Consider the following 21742-nt stretch of genomic DNA (forward strand, 5'->3'; position numbering starts at 1 on the left):
ATTACATACAGTCGAGAAGAACTACTGAATATAAGATCAGCGTCAACTCACCATCAGTACGACCAAGAATATGTTTTTCGCGACACGGATCCTGTGTTCTGCCTTACAAACAGGACAACGGAGCGGATCCCATGCAGCGACCCAAAAAAACGACTCCCGAAAAAGAGGGAAACGAGGCGGTCTTCTGGTCAGACTCCGGAGACGGGCACACCGTGCACCACTCCCTAGCATTCTTCTTGCCAATGTCCAGTCTCTTGACAACAAGGTTGATGAAATCCGAGCAAGGGTAGCATTCCAGAGGGACATCAGAGACTGTAACGTTCTTTGCTTCACGGAAACGTGGCTCACTGGAGAGACGCTATCGGGGGCGGTGCAGCCAGCTGGTTTCTCCACGCATCGCGCAGACAGAAACAAACATCTTTCTGGTAAGAAGAGGGGCGGGGGCGTATGCCTTATGGCTAACGTGACATGGTGTGATGAAAGAAACATACAGGAACTCAAATCCTTCTGTTCACCTGATTTAGAATTCCTCACAATCAAATGTAGACCGCATTATCTACCAAGAGAATTCTCTTCGATTATAATCACAGCCGTATATACCCCCCCCCCCCAAGCAGACACATCGATGGCTCTGAATGAACTTTATTTGACTCTTTGCAAACTGGAAACCATTTATCCGGAGGCTGCATTCATTGTAGCTGGGGATTTTAACAAGGCTAATCTGAAAACAAGACTCCCTAAATTTTATCAGCATATCGATTGCGCAACCAGGGGTGGAAAGACCTTGGATCATTGTTACTCTAACTTCCGCGATGCATATAAGGCCCTGCCCCGCCCCCATTTCGGAAAAGCTAACCACGACTCCATTTTGTTGATCCCTGCCTACAGACAGAAACTAAAACAAGAGGCTCCCACGCTGAGGTCTGTCCAACGCTGGTCCGACCAAGCTGACTTCACACTCCAAGACTGCTTCCATCACGTGGACTGGGACATGTTTCGTATTGCGTCAGACAACAACATTGACGAATACGCTGATTCGCTGTGCGAGTTCATTAGAACGTGCGTTGAAGATGTCGTTCCCATAGCAACGATTAAAACATTCCCTAACCAGAAACCGTGGATTGATGGCAGCATTCGCGTGAAACTGAAAGCGCGAACCACTGCTTTTAATCAGGGCAAGGTGTCTGGTAACATGACCGAATACAAACAGTGCAGCTATTCACACCGCAAGGCTATCAAACAAGCTAAGCGTCAGTACAGAGACAAAGTAGAATCTCAATTCAACGGCTCAGACACAAGAGGCATGTGGCAGGGTCTACAGTCAATCACGGACTACAGGAAGAAATCCAGCCCAGTCACGGACCAGGATGTCCTGCTCCCAGGCAGACTAAATAACTTTTTTGCCCGCTTTGAGGACAATACAGTGCCACTGACACGGCCTGCAACGAAAACATGCGGTCTCTCCTTCACTGCAGCCGAGGTGAGTAAGACATTTAAACGTGTTAACCCTCGCAAGGCTGCAGGCCCAGACGGCATCCCCAGCCGCGCCCTCAGAGCATGCGCAGACCAGCTGGCCAGTGTGTTTACGGACATATTCAATCAATCCCTATACCAGTCTGCTGTTCCCACATGCTTCAAGAGTGCCACCATTGTTCCTGTTCCCAAGAAAGCTAAGGTAACTGAGCTAAACAACTACCGTCCCGTAGCACTCACTTCCGTCATCATGAAGTGCTTTGAGAGACTAGTCAAGGACCATATCACCTCCACCCTACCTGACACCCTAGACCCACTCCAATTTGCTTACCGCCCAAATAGGTCCACAGACGATGCAATCTCAACCACACTGCACACTGCCCTAACCCATCTGGACAAGAGGAATACCTATGTGAGAATGCTGTTCATTGACTACAGCTCGGCATTAAACACCATAGTACCCTCCAGGCTCGTCATCAAGCTCGAGACCCTGGGTCTCGACCCCGCCCTGTGCAACTGGGTACTGGACTTCCTGACGGGCCGCCCCCAGGTGGTGAGGGTAGGCAACAACATCTCCTCCCCGCTGATCCTCAACACTGGGGCCCCACAAGGGTGCGTTCTGAGCCCTCTCCTGTACTCCCTGTTCACCCACGACTGCGTGGCCACGCATGCCTCCAACTCAATCATCAAGTTTGCGGACGACACAACAGTGGTAGGCTTGATTACCAACAACGACGAGACGGCCTACAGGGAGGAGGTGAGGGCCCTCGGAGTGTGGTGTCAGGAAAATAACCTCACACTCAACGTCAACAAAACTAAGGAGATGATTGTGGACTTCAGGAAACAGCAGAGGGAACACCCCCCTATCCACATCGATGGAACAGTAGTGGAGAGGGTAGCAAGTTTTAAGTTCCTCGGCATACACATCACAGACAAACTGAATTGGTCCACTCACACAGACAGCATCGTGAAGAAGCAGTGCGGCTTGAATGGGTTGTGTATCGGAGGACGCATGACTCTCGACCTTCGTCTCTCCCGAGCCCGTACGGGAGTTGTAGCGATGAGACAAGATAGTAACTACTAACGATTGGACACCATGAAATTGCGGAGAAAAAGCGAGGTAAAATTCAAAGAAAAAAAATATATCTTTGAATTTTCCTTATCCGATATTTTGGGAAAAAACTCGGCTCTGTCATGGATCTCTCTGGAACTTTCATTACTCACATGTATTGGTTGATGGGAATAACCAAAGTGAAGAATTATCCCGGGGGTGAAGCAGTTGAAGTGTGAGTTTATGCAAAACTGCTGTTTATGATGTTATATGTCCACAGGAAATGAAGCATTTCTGGTAGAAATGTGTTTTGGGGCTATCATGATGGAACATTCCTATAGGAAATGTGTTTTGGGGCTATCATGATGGAACATTCCTATAGAAAGGGAGTTTCTGTAGTTAAAGAGTTTTAAAGAGTTCTTAGGTGCTCAGTTGGTCTTTGCCTGGGAGGAGAGCAGAGATAAACGTCCTGTTGGTTATTTTCTGTACAGAGTTGATTGACCAATTGGTCCTGTTAATATAGCAATAAACCTCTAGGAGATGTGACACACACACACACATGCACACACACCCGCACACAAACACACAGACACATGCACACACACACACACACACACACACACACACACACACACACACACACACACACACACACACACACACACACACACACACACACACACACACACACACACACACACACACACACACACACACACAAACACATTCACAAACACACACAGGCACACACATACACACTCACTCCCTACACCTACTCACCGAAACAAAGTTTCAGATGTGTGTGTGTGTGTGTGTGTGCAGCAGTGTGTGTGTGTGTGAGACCGTGGGGTGAGTTTCAGATGCAGCAGTGTGTGTGTGTGTGTGTGTGAGACCGTGGGTTGAGTTTCAGATGCACCAGTGTGTGTGTGTGTGTGTGAGACCGTGGGTTGAGTTTCAGATGCAGCAGTGTGTGTGTGTGTGAGACCGTGGGGTGAGTTTCAGATGCAGCAGTGTGTGTGTGTGTGTGTGTGAGACCGTGGGTTGAGTTTCAGATGCAGCAGTGTGTGTGTGTATGTGTGTGAGACCGTGGGGTGAGTTTCAGATGCAGCAGTGTGTGTGTGTGAGACCGTGGGTTGAGTTTCAGATGCAGCAGTGTGTGTGTGTGTGAGACCGTGGGGTGAGTTTCAGATGCAGCAGTGTGTGTGTGAGACCGTGGGGTGAGTTTCAGATGCAGCAGTGTGTGTGTGTGTGAGACCGTGGGGTGAGTTTCAGATGCAGCGTTGTGTGTGTGTGTGTGTGAGACCGTGGGGTGAGTTTCAGATGCAGCAGTGTGTGTGTGTGTGAGCCCGTGGGGCGAGTTTCAGATGCAGCAGTGTGTGTGTGTGAGACCGTGGGGTGAGTTTCAGATGCAGCAGTGTGTGTGTGTGAGACCGTGGGGTGAGTTTCAGATGCAGCAGTGTGTGTGTGTGTGAGACCGTGGGGTGAGTTTCAGATGCAGCAGTGTGTGTGTGTGTGTGAGACCGTGGGGTGAGTTTCAGATGCAGCAGTGTGTGTGTGTGTGAGCCCGTGGGGTGAGTTTCAGATGCAGCAGTGTGTGTGTGTGTGAGACCGTGGGGAGAGTTACAGATTGACACACAGTAAAGTTTTACAGGTGTGCTGAAGCGGATAATTAGGCTGTGTTAGCTGACTAATGAAATCTCCACTGCTGTGGCCTTACTGCTGCCGGGTCAAAGGTCAGCTTCCTGTTTGGATAGGACCCGTTTTAAACCATCACCATCGGGATATGTGTGCGTTGGGTTAGGGTGTGTTTAAATCTGACTTTTAACTGGACTGAAATATGTGTGTGTGTGTGTGTGTGGTGGTGTTTATATGAGGAGGTTTGGGCTATGGAATTTCAATTTGCCGCTAGCCCCACCAAGTCACCCCCCTCACTTCCAACCCCCCAGTATGGGATGAAAGGAGCAGATTGAGAGAAAGAGGGAAGGAGGTTGGAGAGAAAGAGAAAGAGGGAGCGATCCAAGAGAAAGAGGGAGTGCAGGTGGCCACAGCACCTCAGGGCTAGTTTTACATGGAGGCAGTGTTTTACTAACACACTTAATCAGAGCAGCTGAGGTCACAGAACTCACAGGGGCTCGCTCTCTCTCTCCCCATCTCTCTCTCTCTCTTTCTTTCTCCCACTTGCTCTCTCTCTCCCCATCTCTCTCTCTTTCTTTCTCCCACTTGCTCTCTCTCTCCCCATCTCTCTCTATCTCTTTCTTTCTCCCACTTGCTCTCTCTCTCCCCCTCTCTCTCTCTTTCTTTCTCCCACTCGCTCTCTCCCTCCCTCTCTCTCAATCTCCCTCTCACAATCTCCCTCTCTCTCTCTCAATCTCTCTCTCTCTCTCTCTCAATCTCTCTTTCTTTCTCCCACTCGCTCTCTCTCTCTCTCTCTCTCTCTCTCTCTCTCTCTCTCTCTCTCTCTCTCTCTCAATTCAATTCAATTCAATTCAATTAAATTGACTGTATTGACATGGCAAGTTCATTATTACTTACATTGTCAAAGTATACATATCGAAAAATATAAATATAAATAAAAATATATATTTATACTGTATATAAAATATATTTAGATATAAAAAATGGTGGGACCCACAGCAATAATAATAGTAGTAGTGGACATGGGATTACCATTAACAACAACTACAACAACAATATTAATGAGAACAACAATACATTAAAGTAATGGTAGTGGACCAGTGTTAACATGACTGAGAAGACACATGACCTGGTAGTAGACCAGTTACAACATGACTGAGAAGACACATGACCTGGTAGTAGACCAGTGTCAACATGACTGAGAAGACACATGACCTGATAGTAGACCAGTGTCAACATGACTGAGAAGACACATGACCTGGTAGTAGACCAGTGTCAACATGACTGAGAAGACACATGACCTGGTAGTAGACCAGTGTCAACATGACTGAGAAGACACATGACCTGATAGTAGACCAGTGTCAACATGACTGAGAAGACACATGACCTGATAGTAGACCAGTGTCAACATGACTGAGAAGACACATGACCTGGTAGTAGACCAGTGTCAACATGACTGAGAAGACACATGACCTGGTAGTAGACCAGTGTCAACATGACTGAGAAGACACATGACCTGATAGTAGACCAGTGTCAACATGACTGAGAAGACAGTCTCTCTCTATTGACTGAGAAGACACATGACATGGTATGAAAGATAAAACAAAACAAGATGGGAAATATTATCGACATTACTTTGCACTTTTCACTGGCTGTCCCTCAGCTTGTGGCAGGAGGACACATATTTGGCTGCCAAAATTGCACATTTGGGCCTTTCACCCAATAAATATTTGATTTTTTCTTCATCTTTTATAGTTTCAAATTCTTTGTATTGAGTTATAATTTTGGGAAATAAATATTCTCTTAGGTCTGAATATATGTCACAGTGTAATAGGAAATGCATCTCTCTCTCTCTCTCTCTCTCTCTCAACCCCCTCTCTCTTTCTCTCTCCCTTTCTCTCTCTGTCTCACCCCTCTGTATCTTTCTCTCCTTCTCTCCCTTTATTCTTTCTTTCTTTCTTTCTCTCTCACTCTCTCTCTCTCAAACCCCTTACTTTCTCTCTCCCCCTCTCTCTCTCAAACCCCTTTCTCTTTCTCTCTCTCTTTCTCTCCCTCTCTTCCTCTCTCTCCCTCTTTCTCTTTCTCTCTCTCCCTCTATCTTTCTCTCTCTATGCCCTCTTTCTCTTTCTCTCTCGCTACGCCCTCTTTATCTCTCTCCCTCTCTCTACTTTCCTCTCTCTCTCTGCCCTCTTTCTCTCTCGATCGCTCTCTCTGTCTCTCTCTGCCCTCTTTCTCTCTCGCTCTCTCTCTCTCTCTCTCTGCCCTCTTTCTCTCTCGCTCGCTCTCTCTCTCCCCCCTCTCTCTTATCTCTCTCTATATATTTTCCTCTCTCTATCTCTACACTATGTCTCTCTCTGTCTCTCTCACCCTGTCTTTCACGTACCAAAAAAAGTCTGCAGAATTGAAGATCTCCAAGAACATAGTGGCCTCCATCATTCTTAAATGGAAGATGTTTGGAACCACCAAGACTCTTCCTAGAGCTGGCTGCCCGGCCAAAATGAGCAATAAGGGAGGTGACCAAGAACCCGATGGCCACTCTGAAAGAGCTCTAGAGTTCGTCTGTGGAGATTAGAGAACCTTCTAGAAGGACCACCATCTCTGTAGTACTCCACCAATCAGGCCTTCATGGTAGAGTTGCCAGACGGAAGCCACTCCTCAGTAAAAGACATATGACAGCCTGCTTAGAGTTTGCCAAAAGGCACCGCAAGACTATCAGACCATGAGAAACAAGATTCTTTGGTCTGATGAAACCAAGATTGAACTCTTTGGCCTGAATGCCAAGCATCACGTTGTGTCGAAACCTGGCACCATCCCTACGGTGAAGAATGGTGGTGGTAGCATCATGCTGTGGGGATGTCTTTCAGCGGCAGGGATTGGGAGACTAGTCAGGATCAAAGCAAAGATGAACAGAGCAAAGTTCAGAGAGACCATTGATGAAAACCTGCTCCAGAGCACTCAGGACCTCAGACTGGGGCTGGGTTCACCTTCCAACAGGATAACAACCCTAAGCACACAGCCAAGACAATGCAGGAGTGGCTTCGGGACAAGTCTCTGAATTTCCTTGAGTGGCCCAGCCAGAGAATGGACTTGAACCCGATCAAACATCTCTGGAGAGATCTGAAAATAACTGTGCAGCAACTCTCCACGTCTAATCTGACAGAGCTTGAAAGGATCTGCAGAGACGTTTGGGAGAATCTCACCAAATACAGGTGTGCCAAGCTTGTAGCGTCATACCCAAGAAGACGCAAGGCTGTAATCGCTGCCAAAGGTGCTACAACAAAGTACTGAGTAAAGGCTTTGAATACTTTTGAATGCTTCAAAAAGTACAGCATAATCAAATCAAATGTATTTATATAGCCCTTCTTACATCAGCTGGGTGCCAACGTGGAGCCCCACCGGGCCTTCACAACTGGACTACCGACATTATTTGCCCGAGGAAGTTATCCAGATGGCTCCTCCGTCGCGATGTTACCTGAACGCCCATCTGCAGCCCGCTAATCGTTAGCTGTCTTATTGGCTGCTATCTGAATAGATCTATTCGGACAATTTTTTTTTCTTTTTTCTTGGGCCTCTATAACTATATCTATTTTTAATTTTTTGCGAATTGGATTGATCCCCTCTACCACACGGAACCCCACTAATCCTACCGACGGAAACGCAAAAAAAAAAAACAGACCTCCATCCTATGCTAGCTTGCTACCGATGGCCCGGCTAGCTTTCTGAATCGCCGTGACCCCAACCAACCTCACTACTCACTGGACCCATTTGATCACTCGACTAAGCATGCCTCTCCTTAATGTCAATATGCCTTGTCCATTGCTGTTCTGGTTAGTGTTTATTGGCGTATTTCACTGTAGAGCCTCTAGTCCTGCTCACTATACCTTATCCAACCTATTATTTCCACCACCCACACATGCGATGACATCTCCTAGCTTCAATGATGTTTCTAGAGACAATATCTCTCTCATCATCACTCAATACCTAGGTTTACCTCCACTGTATTCACATCCAGTGCCTAGCTCCACTTCTGTAACCGTAATAGCCTTGGTTTCATGTTAACATTGGAAGCCTCCTCCCTAAGTTTGTTTTATTCACTGCTTTAGCACACTCTGCCAACCCGGATGTTCTAGCTGTGTCTGAATCCTGGCTTAGGAAGACCACCAAAAATTCTGAAATCTTCATCTGTAACTACAACATTTTCAGACAAGATAGAACTGCCAAAGGGGGCGGTGTTGCAATCTACTGCAAAGATAGCCTACAGAGTTCTGTCCTACAATCCAGGTTTGTACCCAAACAATTTGAACTTCTACTTTTAAAAATCCACCTCTCTACAAACAAGTCTCTCACCGTTGCCGCCTGCTATAGGCCACCCTCTGCCCCCAGCTGTGCTCTGGACACCATGAACTGATTGCCCCCCATCTATCTTCAGAGCTTGTGCTGCTAGGCGACCTAAACTGGAACATGCTTAACACCCCAGCCATCCTACAATCTAAGCTTGATGCCCTCAATCTCACACAAATTATCAATGAACCTACCAGGTACCTCCCCAAAGCCGTAAACATGGGCACCCTCATATATACCATCCTAACCAACTTGCCCTCTAAATACACCTCTGCTGTTTCCAACCAAGATCTCAGCGATCACTACCTCATTTCCTGCATCCGTAATGGGTCAGTGGTCTAACGACCTCCACTCATCACTGTCAAACGCACCCTGAAACACTTCAGCGAGCAGGCCTTTCAAATTGACCTGGCCAGGGTATCCTGGAAGGATATTGATCTCATCCCGTCAGTAGAGGATGCCTGGTTATTGTTTTTAAATGCCTTCCCAAACATCTTAAATAAGAATGCCCCATTCAAGAAATTTAGAACCAGGAACAGATATAGCCATTGGTTCTCCCCAGACCTGACTGCCCTTAACCAACACAAAAACATCATATGGCGTTCTGCATTAGCATCAAACAGCCCCTGTGATATGCAGCTTTTCAGGGAAGCTAGAAACCATTATACACAGGCAGTTAGAAAAGGCTAGCTTTTTCAAGCAGAAATTTTCTTTCTGCAACACTAACTCAAAAAAGTTCTGGGACACTGTAAAGTCCATGGAGAATAAGAGCACCTCCTCCCAGCTGCCCACTGCACTGAAGATAGGAAACACTGTCACCACTGATAAATCCACGATAATTGAGAATTTCAATAAGCATTTTTCTACGGCTGGCCATGCTTTCCACCTGGCTACCCCGGTCAACAGCACTGCACCCCCACAGCAACTCTTCCAAGCCTTCCCCATTTCTCCTTCTCCCAAATCCAGTCAGCTGATGTTCTGAAAGAGCTGCAAAATCTGGACCCCTACAAATCAGCCCGGGATAGACAATCTGGACCATTTCTTTCTAAAATGATCTGCCGAAATTGTTGCCACCCCTATTACTAGCCTGTTCAACCTCTCTTTCGTGTTGTCTGAGATTCCCAAAGATTGGAAAGCAGCTGCGGTCGTCCCCCTCTTCAAAGGTGGGGGACACTCGTGACCCAAACTGCTAGAGACCTAAATCTATCCTACCCTGAATTTCTAAGGTCTTCGAAAGCCAAGTCAACAAACAGATTACCAACCATTTCGAATCTCACCATACCCTCTCTGCTATGCAATCTGGTTTCAGAGCTGGTCATGGGTGCACCTCAGCCACGCTCAAGGTCCTAAACGATATCTTAACCCGCCATCGATAAGAAACATTACTGTGCAGCCGTATTCATTGATCTGGCCAAGGCTTTGACTCTGTCAATCACTACATCCTCATCGGCAGACTCGACAGCCTTGGTTTCTCAAATGATTTCCTCGCCTAGTTCACCAACCACTTCTCTGATAGATTTCAGTGTATCAAATCGGAGGGTCTGTTGTCCGGACCGCTGGCAGTCTCTATGGGGGTGCCACAGGGTTCAATTCTTGGACCGACTCTCTTCTCTGTATACATCAATGATTTCCCTCTTGCTGCTGGTGAGTCTCTGATCCACCTCTACGCAGACAACACCATTCTGTATACTTCTGGCCCTTCTTTGGACACTGTGTTAACAAGTTTTTATGCTGTGTTAACAGCATAAAAACTGGAGGCTGAGAAAGGAGGGGTCGGGAGAAACTGTGGCGACGAAACCATCCAATGATACCCCCAGACACGGCCAAACAGGCAGGATATAACCCCACCCACTTTGCCAAAGCACAGCCCCCACACCAATAGAGAGGGATATCTCCGACCACCAACTTACCATCCTGAGTCAAGGCCGAGTATAGCCCACAAAGATCTCCCCCACGGCACAACCCAAGAGGGGGCGCCAACCCAGACAGGAAGATCACGTCAGTGACTCAACCCACTCAAGTGACGCACCCCTCCTGGGGACGTTATGGAAGAGCACCAGTAAGCCAGTGACTCAGCCTTAAAGGTTGAGACTTAAAGGTTGAGACCGAGTCTACGTCTCTCACATGGGTAGGCAGATCATTCCATAAAAATGGAAAATAGGAGAAAGCCCTACCTCCAGCTGTTTGCTTAGAAATTCTAGGGACAATTAGGAGGCATGCGTCTTGTGACCGTAGTGTACATGTAGGACATGTACGGCAGGACCAAATCGGAAATATAGGTAGGAGAGCAATTTTGGGGCTTCACCATGTTTCATCGAAATGTACAGCTGTGTGTCATCCGCATAGCAGTGAAAGTTAACATTGTTTCCAAATGACATCACCAAGAGGTAAAATATATAGTGAAACAGAAGTGGTCCTAAAATGGAACCTTGAGGAACACCGACATTTACAGTTGATTTGTCAGAGGACAAACCATCCAGAGAGACAAACTGATATCTTTCCGACAGATAAGATCTAAACCAGGCCAGAACTTGTCCGAGTAGACCAATTTGGGTTTCCAAAAGAATGTGGTGATTGATGGTATCAAAAGCAGCACTAAGGTCTAGGAGCACGAGGACAGATGCAGAGCCTTGGTCTGATGCCATTAAAAGAGAGTTTACCACCTTCACAAGTGCAGTCTCAGTGCTATGATGGGGTCTAAAACCAGACTGAAGCATTTCGTATACATTGTTTGTCTTTAGGAAGGCAGTGAGTTGTTGCGCAACAGCCTTTTAAAAATGTTTGAGAGGAATGGGAGATTCGATATAGGCTGACAGTTTTTATATTTTCTGGGTCAAGGTTTGTTTCATTACTGACACATTTATGGAGTTTAGTACACATCCGTTGGATAGAGAGACGTTATTATGTTCAACATACGAGGGCCAAGCACAGGAAGCAGCTCTTTCAGTTGTTTAGTTGGAATAGGGTCCAGTATGCAGTTTGAAGGTTGAGAGGTCATGATTATTTTCATCAAATTGTCAAGAGATATAGTACTAAAAAACTTGAGAGTCTCCCTTGATCCTAGGTCCTGGCAGAGTTGTGCAGACTCAGGACAATTCAGCTTTGGAGGAATAGGCAGATTTAAAGAAGAGTCTATAATTTGCTTTCTAATGATCATGATCTTTTCCTCAAAGAAGTTCATTAATTTATCACTGCTGAAGTGAAAGCCATCCTCTCTTGGTGAATGATGCTTTTTAGTTAGCTTTGCGACAGAATCAAAAATAAATTTGGGATTGTTCTTACTTTCCTCAATTAAGTTGGAAAAATAGGATGATCGAGCAGCAGTGAGGTCTCTTTGGTACTGCACGGTACTGTCTTTCCAAGTTAATCGGAAGACTTCCAGTTAGGTGTAGCGCCATTTCCTTTCCAATTTTCTAGAAGCTTGCTTCAGAGCTCGGGTATTTTCTGAGTACCAGGGAGCTAGTTTCTTATGACAAATGTTTTTTTTTGTTTTTAGTTGTGCGACTGCATCCAGGGTATTGGGTTAATTTGAGTTCGTCAGTTAGGTAAAAGCCGTATGGGGGCACATTGCGTAAGTGGTCACATGGTGGCTCCGAGAGAGATTCTCGCGTAAAGTACAGAGGTAGCCATTACTCCAATCGGTCCTAGAGAAAAAGGAATTATCCCGACGGATATATTATCGAATAGATATTAGAAAAACACCTTGAGGATTGATTCTAAACAACGTTTGCCATGTTTCTGTCGATATTATGGAGCTAATTTGGAGAAAATAAATGGCATTGTGGTCAGCCAAACGTGAAGAACAAACGGAACTGTTTCGCCTACAAAAATTATCTTTTGGGAAAAAATTTACTTTGGCTATCTACCTGGGAGTCTCATGAGTGAAAACATCCGAAGTTCATCAGGTAAACAATTTAATTTGATTGCTTTTCTGATTTCCGTGACAAGGTTGCCTGCTGCTAGCAAGGCATAATGCTATGCTAGGCTATTATAAACTTATACAAATGCTTGTCTAGTGTTGGCTGTAAAGCATGTTTTGAAAATCTGAGATGACTGAGTGATTAACAAAAGGCTAAGCTCGGTCTCACTATATTTCATTTGTGATTTTCATGAATAGGAATATTTTCTAGGAATATTTATGTTGATGATTACGCTCCCGCATGCGGGTTTCGCTAGAGGTTAGGTGGTTAACTGATTGTTGCCCTCTGATGTCCTTGGGTAGGCAGAGAGAGTCTGGAAAGGCATCTAGGAATCCTTGGGTTGTCCGAGAATTTATAGCGTGACTTTTGATGATCCTTGGTTGTTGTCTGAGCAGATTATTTGTTGCGATTGCAAACGTAAGAAAACGGTGGTCCGATAGTCCAGGATTATGAGGAAAAACATTTAGATCCACAATATTTATTCCACGGGACAAAATATTATGAATATTAAAGTCAGGTTCTGGTTGGGGGGAAATGAACTATATTCTGGTAATCTGACCAAATGAAAATATGCGGTGGTAATTAATGAATATGATGTCAGTTCGGTTGTCATCTGAGACATTCTCATCAATGATAAGATGACAAACTCTACAGTGGAAAGTCTGCACATTGTAGTTATCGGATTCACATGGAATTGTTGTTCAATTTAAATGTTTGAATATAAAATGATTGGTGAAAACATGAAATGAAATTTTAGCTTTGGGTTTTCATAAGGTTAGGGCTCTGCTCAATCAGTGGCCCGCCCCTGTGAAGGGACATGGGTATAAAACGTTTCATATATAAAGCCTTGACGAACATATAACCTCCTGTTCCAAGTGCGTCTTCAGCCTCTGCGTTAAAAAGACTAACATGTCAACTACTGAACTAAGCCAACCTCAGCGTGAGCTTTGGTTGCGAATGGTTTGAACTTTGAACTCTTATTCACTACAGAAGTGATACCTCCTAGCCGTTGAGTTAGCAACAGCAGCTGCAAAAGTGGGCTAAGAAAGAACAAACAGAGTATGCCGTCTACCACACTACGACGTTACTACAACGTATCCAATTTATCACCAGAGACATTCTTCAAAGAACAAAGGACTCGGTTGGGCAACACGGCCTCCCATCTACCACCAACCTACCGAAGCGCAGCTCAGAGTAAATATTTATTGCATTTTCCTTTTCCAAATGGGCGGTAATTTAGAATGCATACGATATTGTATTTACGATAGAGACATCGCTTCTCCCTTTGTTCCTCAGTCTTCCCGCTCTTTCACTCAAACCCAGCCCCTTTTCTTTGTGTAACCAGCTGTCATATCTGTTCCGTCCGCTAGGGACGTTTTCCTTTATGATGTAATTTGTAATCAATGTATGATTCATTCTGTGTATATGTAATTCTGTGTGATTAGTTAGGTATTTAGTAAATAAATAATTAAACCCCAATTTTGTATTGCTGATTCAACTTGTTAGCCAGGGTTCGTAAAGATAACCAAGAATTCACAACTTTCAGATGAGAATGAATTAAAGTGACGATTAATATTGACTGCTATTGATGTAAAAATATTACTAGGTCTTTAAGAGTTTATTCGGAAGATAACAGCTCTATAAATATTATTTTGTGGTGCCCCGACTCTCTAGTTAATTACATTTACATGATTAGCTCAATCAGGTAATATTAATTACGGAGAAAGGATTTTATAGAATAGAATAGAATAGCATGTTATAAAACTTAATCCGGCATAGCCAAAGACACGACAATTCCGAAAGGAATTCAGAGATCTCAGTGAGGAACGCTGTATATGGCCCAGGAGGCCTGTAAACAGTAGCTATAAAAAGTGACTGAGTAGGCTGCATAGATTTCATGACTAGAAGCTCAAAAGACGAAAACATCGGGGGTTTTTGTAAATTGAAAGCAAAACCTCTGCCTTTGCGGGATGTGCGGGGATATGGTCACTAGTGTAACCAGGAGGTGAGGCCTCATTTAACACAGTAAATTCATCAGACTTAAACCATGTTTCAGTCAGGCCAATCACATCAAGATTATGATCAGTGATTAGTTAATTGACTATAACTGCCTTGGAAGTGAGTGATCTAACATTAAGTAGCCATATTTAGAAATGTGAGGTATCACTATCTCTTTCAATAATGGCAGGAATGTAGGTCTTTATTCCAATGAGATTGCTAAAGCAAACACAGCCATGTTTAGTTTTGCCCAACCTAGGTCGAGGCACAGACATGGTCTCAATGGGGATAGCTGAGCTGACTACACTGACTGTGCTAGTGGTAGACTCTACTAAGATGGCAGGCTGGCTAACAGCCTGATGCCTGGCCTGCACCCTATCCCATTGTGGAGCTAGGGGAGTAAAAGCCCTGTCCATGTTCGTAGATAAGATGAGAGCACCCCTCCAGCTAGGATGGGGTCCGTCACTCCTCAACAGGCCAGGCTTGGTCCTGTTTGTGTCTGAGTCCCAGAAAGAAGGTCAATTATCTTCGAATTCTATCTTTTGGGAGAGGCAGAAAACCGTTTTCAACCAGCGATTGAGTTGTGAGACTTTGCTGTAGAGCTCATCACTCCCCCTAACTGGGAGAGGGCCAGAGACAATTACTATGTTGCGCTTGGTGACCTCTGACTGTTTCATCCTAACATCGTTGGTGCCGCCGTGGATAACAATATCCCTATATTCTCTACAGTCGCCAGTTTACAGCCTATTTAAGCCTTAGCCAGCACCATCTTCGGTAGCCCTGCCCCTTGGTAAACAGTGTATGATCGCTGGATGATTAGTTTTAAGTCTAATACTGCGGGTAATGGGGTCGCCAATGACAAGGGTTTTCAATTTGTCAGAGCTGATGGTGGGAGGCTTCGTCATCTCAGACTTCGCACGGAAGGAGTACTCCGACTCGCTGCTTAATGGCGAACCAATTGAAAGTCCTAAAGCATTTCCTTCCAGAAGCCATGAGAAAGTTGTCCGGCTGTGGGGGCTGTGCGAGGGGATTTATACTACTATCTGTACTTATTGGTGGCACACACGCTGTTTCATCCTTTCCTACACTTAAATTGCCCTTGCCTAATGTGTGCGTCTGAAGCTGGGCTTGCAGCACAGCTATCCTCACCATAAGGCGATCTTTCTCCTGTATAGTATGAGTACAGCGACTGCAATTAGAAGGCGTCATGTTAATGTTACTACTTAGCTTCGGCTGGTGGAGGTCCTGTAGAACCACGTCCAGATAAAGCGTCTGGAGTGAAAAAGTTGAGTGAGGGAAAAACTAAAAATATAAACGGTAATTAAAAAGTAAAAAACGTGAAGTTGTTAGGTAGCAAAGTAAGGTTAGCAACAAAATGCACAACAACACGTAAACAAGTCTACAAGTTGTGACCGGAAATGACGAGAATGAGTCTGATAACTTCTGAAAATGTATTATTTCTGTTTTTTGTTCTTATACATTTGCAAAAATAATCAACCTAAATATTGTGATTTCATTCTGTTAAACTATTTTAGCAAATTAAAACAAAAACAAGATCCAATTTTCCGAACTAAACCAACTAAGATTGAAGAGAGCAAATACTTTATATTGCATTTATACTTTTGAACAATAGCAATATTTAAGAGTTCAGATGCATTTCAATGGGGAAAAAGAAAGCTATAGACTTGGAAAGAGTGTCACATTAAGGGAAGGAGGGCGTGTCACATTAAGGGAAGGAGGGAGTGTCACATTAAGGGAAGGAGGGAGTGTCACATTAAGGGAAGGAGGGAGTGTCACATTAAGGGAAGGAGGGAGTGTCATATTAAGGGAAGGAGGGAGTGTCACATTGAGTGAAGGAGGGAGTGTCATATTAAGGGAAGGAGGGAGTGTCACATTGAGGGAAGGAGGGAGTGTCACATTAAGGGAAGGAGGGAGTGTCACATTAAGGGAAGGAGGGAGTGTCACATTAAGGGAAGGAGGGAGTGTCACATTAAGGGAAGGAGGGAGTGTCACATTAAGGGAAGGAGGGAGTGTCACATTAAGGGAAGGAGGGAGTGTCACATTAAGGGAAGGAGGGAGTGTCATATTAAGGGAAGGAGGGAGTGTCACATTGAGGGAAGGAGGGAGTGTCACATTGAGGGAAGGAGGGGGTGTCACGTTAAAGGAAGGAGGGAGTGTCACATTGAATCATGGCCTGTAGGCCAAGTTCTCCATGGGAGAAACATTCAGCATTGTAAATGATGTGGGGCAGCCATCAACAGGAAGAGAATGAATAAGAATTGTGTCGTATTGCATATTAGACTGGCCATCTAGCCTTAACAGCCCATAGGGACACAATGTGCCGAATCTTCAACAGTTTAGCCCATAGGGATACAATGTGCTGTATTTTCAACAGTTTAGCCCATAGGGACATAATGTGCTGTATCGTCAACAATTTAGCCCATAGGGACACAATGTGCTGTATTTTCAACAGTTTAGCCCATAGGGACACAATGTGCTGTATCTTCAACAGTTTAGCCCATAGGGATACAATGTGCTCTATCTTCAACAGTTTAGCCCATAGGGACACAATGTGCTGTATATTCAACAGTTTAGCCCATAGGGACACAATGTTCTGTATCTTCAACAGTTTAGCCCATAGGGACACAATGTGCTGTATCTTCAACAGTTTAGCCCATAGGGACACAATGTGCTGTATCTTCAACAGTTTAGCCCATAGGGACACAATGTGCTCAAACCTCACAAGGAAACAGCGCCAGTCTGCATGACATTTCAATATAGTATCCATTGTTCATTAAGTGGATTCCTCAATGTCTCAATGTCCTGGAACATAGGCAATATAATAATAACGCTGTTCAGCAGTAATAATAATAAGGCTGCTGTTCCTTTTACCCCATTGAGGAGGTGTCCTCATTGTCTTATGCTGAGGGCAGCATCACAGCAATAGGCTAAGCAGCGTGAATGTGCATGGAACATTGAGCCAGTCAAATTGGGGTTAGCCTCGATCTGTCGGCTCGTCCCCTTGTGTGTTGTGCTTGATGTGCTTCTCCAAGAAGTCCTGAACTTCCTTGGGAGTGGAAAGCGTGTGTGTGTTGTGTTCTGGAAGATCCAGATGTGTTTTGACGGGTGGAAGAAGCCTCATCTCAGGTTTATCATAGCTGGGATCTCGTTGTAGGTCTCCCTCTGTTTCAGCAGTTCAGCACTCAGGTCTAGGTAGATGCTGATCCTCTACTCCCCATAGGTCAGAGTCCCCAGTTCTGCTGCGAGGTAAACAATTGGCCATTCGACTTCAAAACTGTTGATTGGTGCGTCACGTTTATCAGTGGCATGGGACCTAGCCCCCCCCCCCCCCCCCCCCCCCAACAGCACATTGAAAAGATTCCTCACGAAGGAATCCACACCCCTCTGGCACAATGGCCGCTGTCTCCAAACTTTCCACTTTAGTTGAGTAGGTATCCACTTTAGAAGTGAACATTGCAAGAGATGAATTTATCGGTTTTAATTGCAAGTCGAGGGCAGAGGTCATTTCCTCACAAACAATCTCTCAGATAGTAGAAGCCAACTCTTTCTGTTGTCGGGTGTCGAGAGCCACCATGTTCCCACAGGTGAATGGTCAACAGACAGAATATGCTGCTGGAGAGAAGTACACCTGCTATTGTTCCTTGCAATACAGTGAACGTCCCACACCTTAATGTGATAAGATATGTTGACAATTATTAGAAAATAAGTCTGTTAATTCCTAGTTATTTTGCAAAAGAAAGCCAAGAGAAAGTGACACGTTTCAATGCATGCCACCTGAACCGGAACACCTATTTCCAAATTCATCCCTAATTCTTCATCATGTGTGCTTTGTAACACAGCCTAGCTGTCAATTTGTGAGTTTGATAGTGGACACTGGAATTTGCTTTATAAGTATCAATACAAATGTCAAAGGATTTTGTTTTCAATGCGTTCAGTTTAATGTTGTGGAAATGTTCAAAGTACAAACATTAAGTGCACAAAGGTGATATTTTGTGATATATAGTTTTTCAGATCCAACCTTCACACATTCCACCTTCACACATTCACACATTCACACCTTCACACATTCACACCTTCACACATTCACATCTTCACACATTCAAACCTTCACACATTCACACCTTCACACCTTCACACCTTCACACCTTCACACATTCACACCTTCACACATTCACACCTTCACACATGCACACATTCACCCCTTCACACATTCACACCTTCACACCTTCACACATTCACACATTCACCCCTTCACACATTCACACCTTCACACATTCACACATTCACACATTCACACCTTCACACATTCACCCCTTCACACATTCACACCTTCACACATTCACACATTCACACCTTCACACCTTCACACCTTCCCACATTCACACCTTCACACATTCACACCTTCACACCTTCACACATTCGCACATTCACACCTTCATACCTTCACACCTTCACACATTCACACCTTCACACCTTCACACATTCGCACATTCACACCTTCACACATTCACACATTCGCACCTTCATACCTTCGCACATTTGCACATTCGCACATTCACACCTTCACACATTCACACCTTCACACCTTCGCACATTCACACATTCACACCTTCACACCTTCCCACATTCACACATTCACACCTTCACACCTTCACACATTTGCACATTCGCACCTTCACACATTCGCACATTCACACCTTCACACCTTCACACATTCGCACATTCGCACCTTCATACCTTCACACATTCACACCTTCACACATTCACACCTTCACACATTCACACCTTCACACATTCCACCCCTTCACACATTCACACCTTCACACATTCACACATTCACACCTGCTGTGGGGCGTCTTCAACTTGTTCTTGCCCAGAGACCCCCTCCCTGGCAAATCGGAGACCCAGGCACCCCCTCCCTGGCAAACCAGCCACTCATGGACCCCCTCCCTGGCAAACTGGCGACTCAGGGACTCCCTCCCTGGCAAACCGGCGACTCAGGGACCCCCTCCCTGGCAAACCGGCGACCCAGGGACCCCCTCCCAAGGCAAACCGGCAACTCAGGGACCCCCCTCACAGGCAAACCAACGACCCAGGCACCCCCATTATACATTAGTAAAAAAAAAAAGCTCACATCTTGTCTTCTCATCTGGTGAATAATAATGGAGAAATAGATTTGGTAGATAGGGTTTCATTTCTTTGACCTCCCCACATTATAATTGGAAGAGGAAGTGTAAACTCTAACACAGCCTATTAGCTGGAAAGGTAACACCAAACACATTTCCTACAAAAGCAGCTGTTTAGCTGGTTAAACAAAGGTTAGCCATATGTTGGCAAAAAGTCATGGTCCAAGTCAAGAACTCACCAGCAGCCTGCGGCACTTTAAGCAGTGGTAGCTGATTTGAGCTTTTTCAAAGCTTATGTCTAAAACTCAGGTGAGTGTAATTGTCTCCAATGAGTGCCATCTGCTCAATATTAGGAAATAAACAGAGAAAGAAGTCATTTTCCTCTTTCCTACTATACGTATGTCAAAATGTGTTTATTATTTTGTTGCTGCGATATTCATATATTAAAATCTTCATTATTTTTTTTCACTTAAAACAAAATATATGTATATATTGCACTGACCCTGCAGTACCTCCATGGACCACGGACCCCCAGTTGAATACCCCCTGCAGTACCTCCATGGACCACGGACCCCCAGTTGAATACCCCTGCAGTACCTCCATGGACCACGGACCCCCAGTTGAATAGCCCCGCAGTACCTCCATGGACCACGGACCCCCAGTTGAATACCCCAGCAGTACCTCCATGGACCACGGAACCCCAGTTGAATACCCCCGCAGTACCTCCATGGACCACGGACCCCCAGTTGAATACCCCTGCAGTACCTCCATGGACCACGGACCCCCAGTTGAATACCCCTGCAGTACCTCCATGGACCACGGACCCCCAATTGAATACCCCTGCAGTACCTCCATGGACCACGGACCCCCAGTTGAATACCCCTGCAGTACCTCCATGGACCACGGACCCCCAGTTGAATACCCCTGCAGTACCTCCATGGACCACGGACCCCCAGTTGAATACCCCTGTGCTACAGTGTACTACTGTGAATTATGTTGGTCAACCGAACAAGAGCAAGTATATATGGTGGAGATGGCTTTAGTTGGTCAACCAGCTGCAAGCTACTAGCAACCATGTCTCTAAACAAACCTTGAGCGGGACAAACTGGTCGAAGTGGTCAATCTGTTCAAGCTAGATTTTCCAGCAGAGATAGTCGTGGAGAGATGTTTACCTCAGGGTTGCTTTAGTCAGGGAGAGGTGTTTACCTCAGGGTTGCTTTAGTCAGGGAGAGGTGTTTACCTCAGGGTTGCTTTAGTCACGGAGAGGTGTTTACCTCAGGGTTGCTTTAGTCAGGGAGAGGTGTTTACCTCAGGGTTGCTTTAGTCAGGGAGAGGTGTTTACCTCAGGGTTGCTTTAGTCACGGAGAGGTGTTTACCTCAGGGTTGCTTTAGTCAGGGAGAGGTGTTTACCTCAGGGTTGCTTTAGTCAGGGAGAGGTGTTTACCTCAGGGTTGCTTTAGTCAGGAAGAGGTGTTTACCTCAGGGTTGCTTTAGTCAGGGAGAGGTGTTTACCTCAGGGTTGCTTTAGTCAGGGAGAGGTGTTTACTTCAGGGTTGCTTTAGTCAGGGAGAGGTGTTTACCTCAGGGTTGCTCTAGGCAGGGAGAGGTGTTTACCTCAGGGTTGCTTTAGTCATGGAGAGGTGTTTACCTCAGGGTTTCTTTAGTCAGGGAGAGGTGTTTACCTCAGGGTTGCTTTAGTCAGGGAGAGGTGTTTACCTCAGGGTTGCTTTAGTCAGGGAGAGGTGTTTACCTCAGGGTTGCTCTAGTCAGGGAGAGGTGTTTACCTCAGGGTTGCTTTAGTCACGGAGAGGTGTTTACCTCAGGGTTGCTTTAGTCAGGGAGAGGTGTTTACCTCAGGGTTGCTTTAGTCAGGGAGAGGTGTTTACCTCAGGGTTGCTCTAGTCAGGGAGAGGTGTTTACCTCAGGGTTGCTTTAGTCACGGAGAGGTGTTTACCTCAGGGTTGCTTTAGTCAGGGAGAGGTGTTTACCTCAGGGTTGCTTTAGTCAGGGAGAGGTGTTTATCTCAGGGTTGCTCTAGTCAGGGAGAGGTGTTTACCTCAGGGTTGCTTTAGTCAGGGAGAGGTGTTTACCTCAGGGTTGCTTTAGTCATGGAGAGGTGTTTACCTCAGGGTTGCTTTAGTCAGGGAGAGGTGTTTACCTCAGGGTTGCTTTAGTCG

This window comes from Oncorhynchus mykiss, chromosome 8, assembly GCF_013265735.2.
Source record: "Oncorhynchus mykiss isolate Arlee chromosome 8, USDA_OmykA_1.1, whole genome shotgun sequence".
In the NCBI taxonomy this organism is placed as follows: Eukaryota; Metazoa; Chordata; class Actinopteri; order Salmoniformes; family Salmonidae; genus Oncorhynchus; species Oncorhynchus mykiss.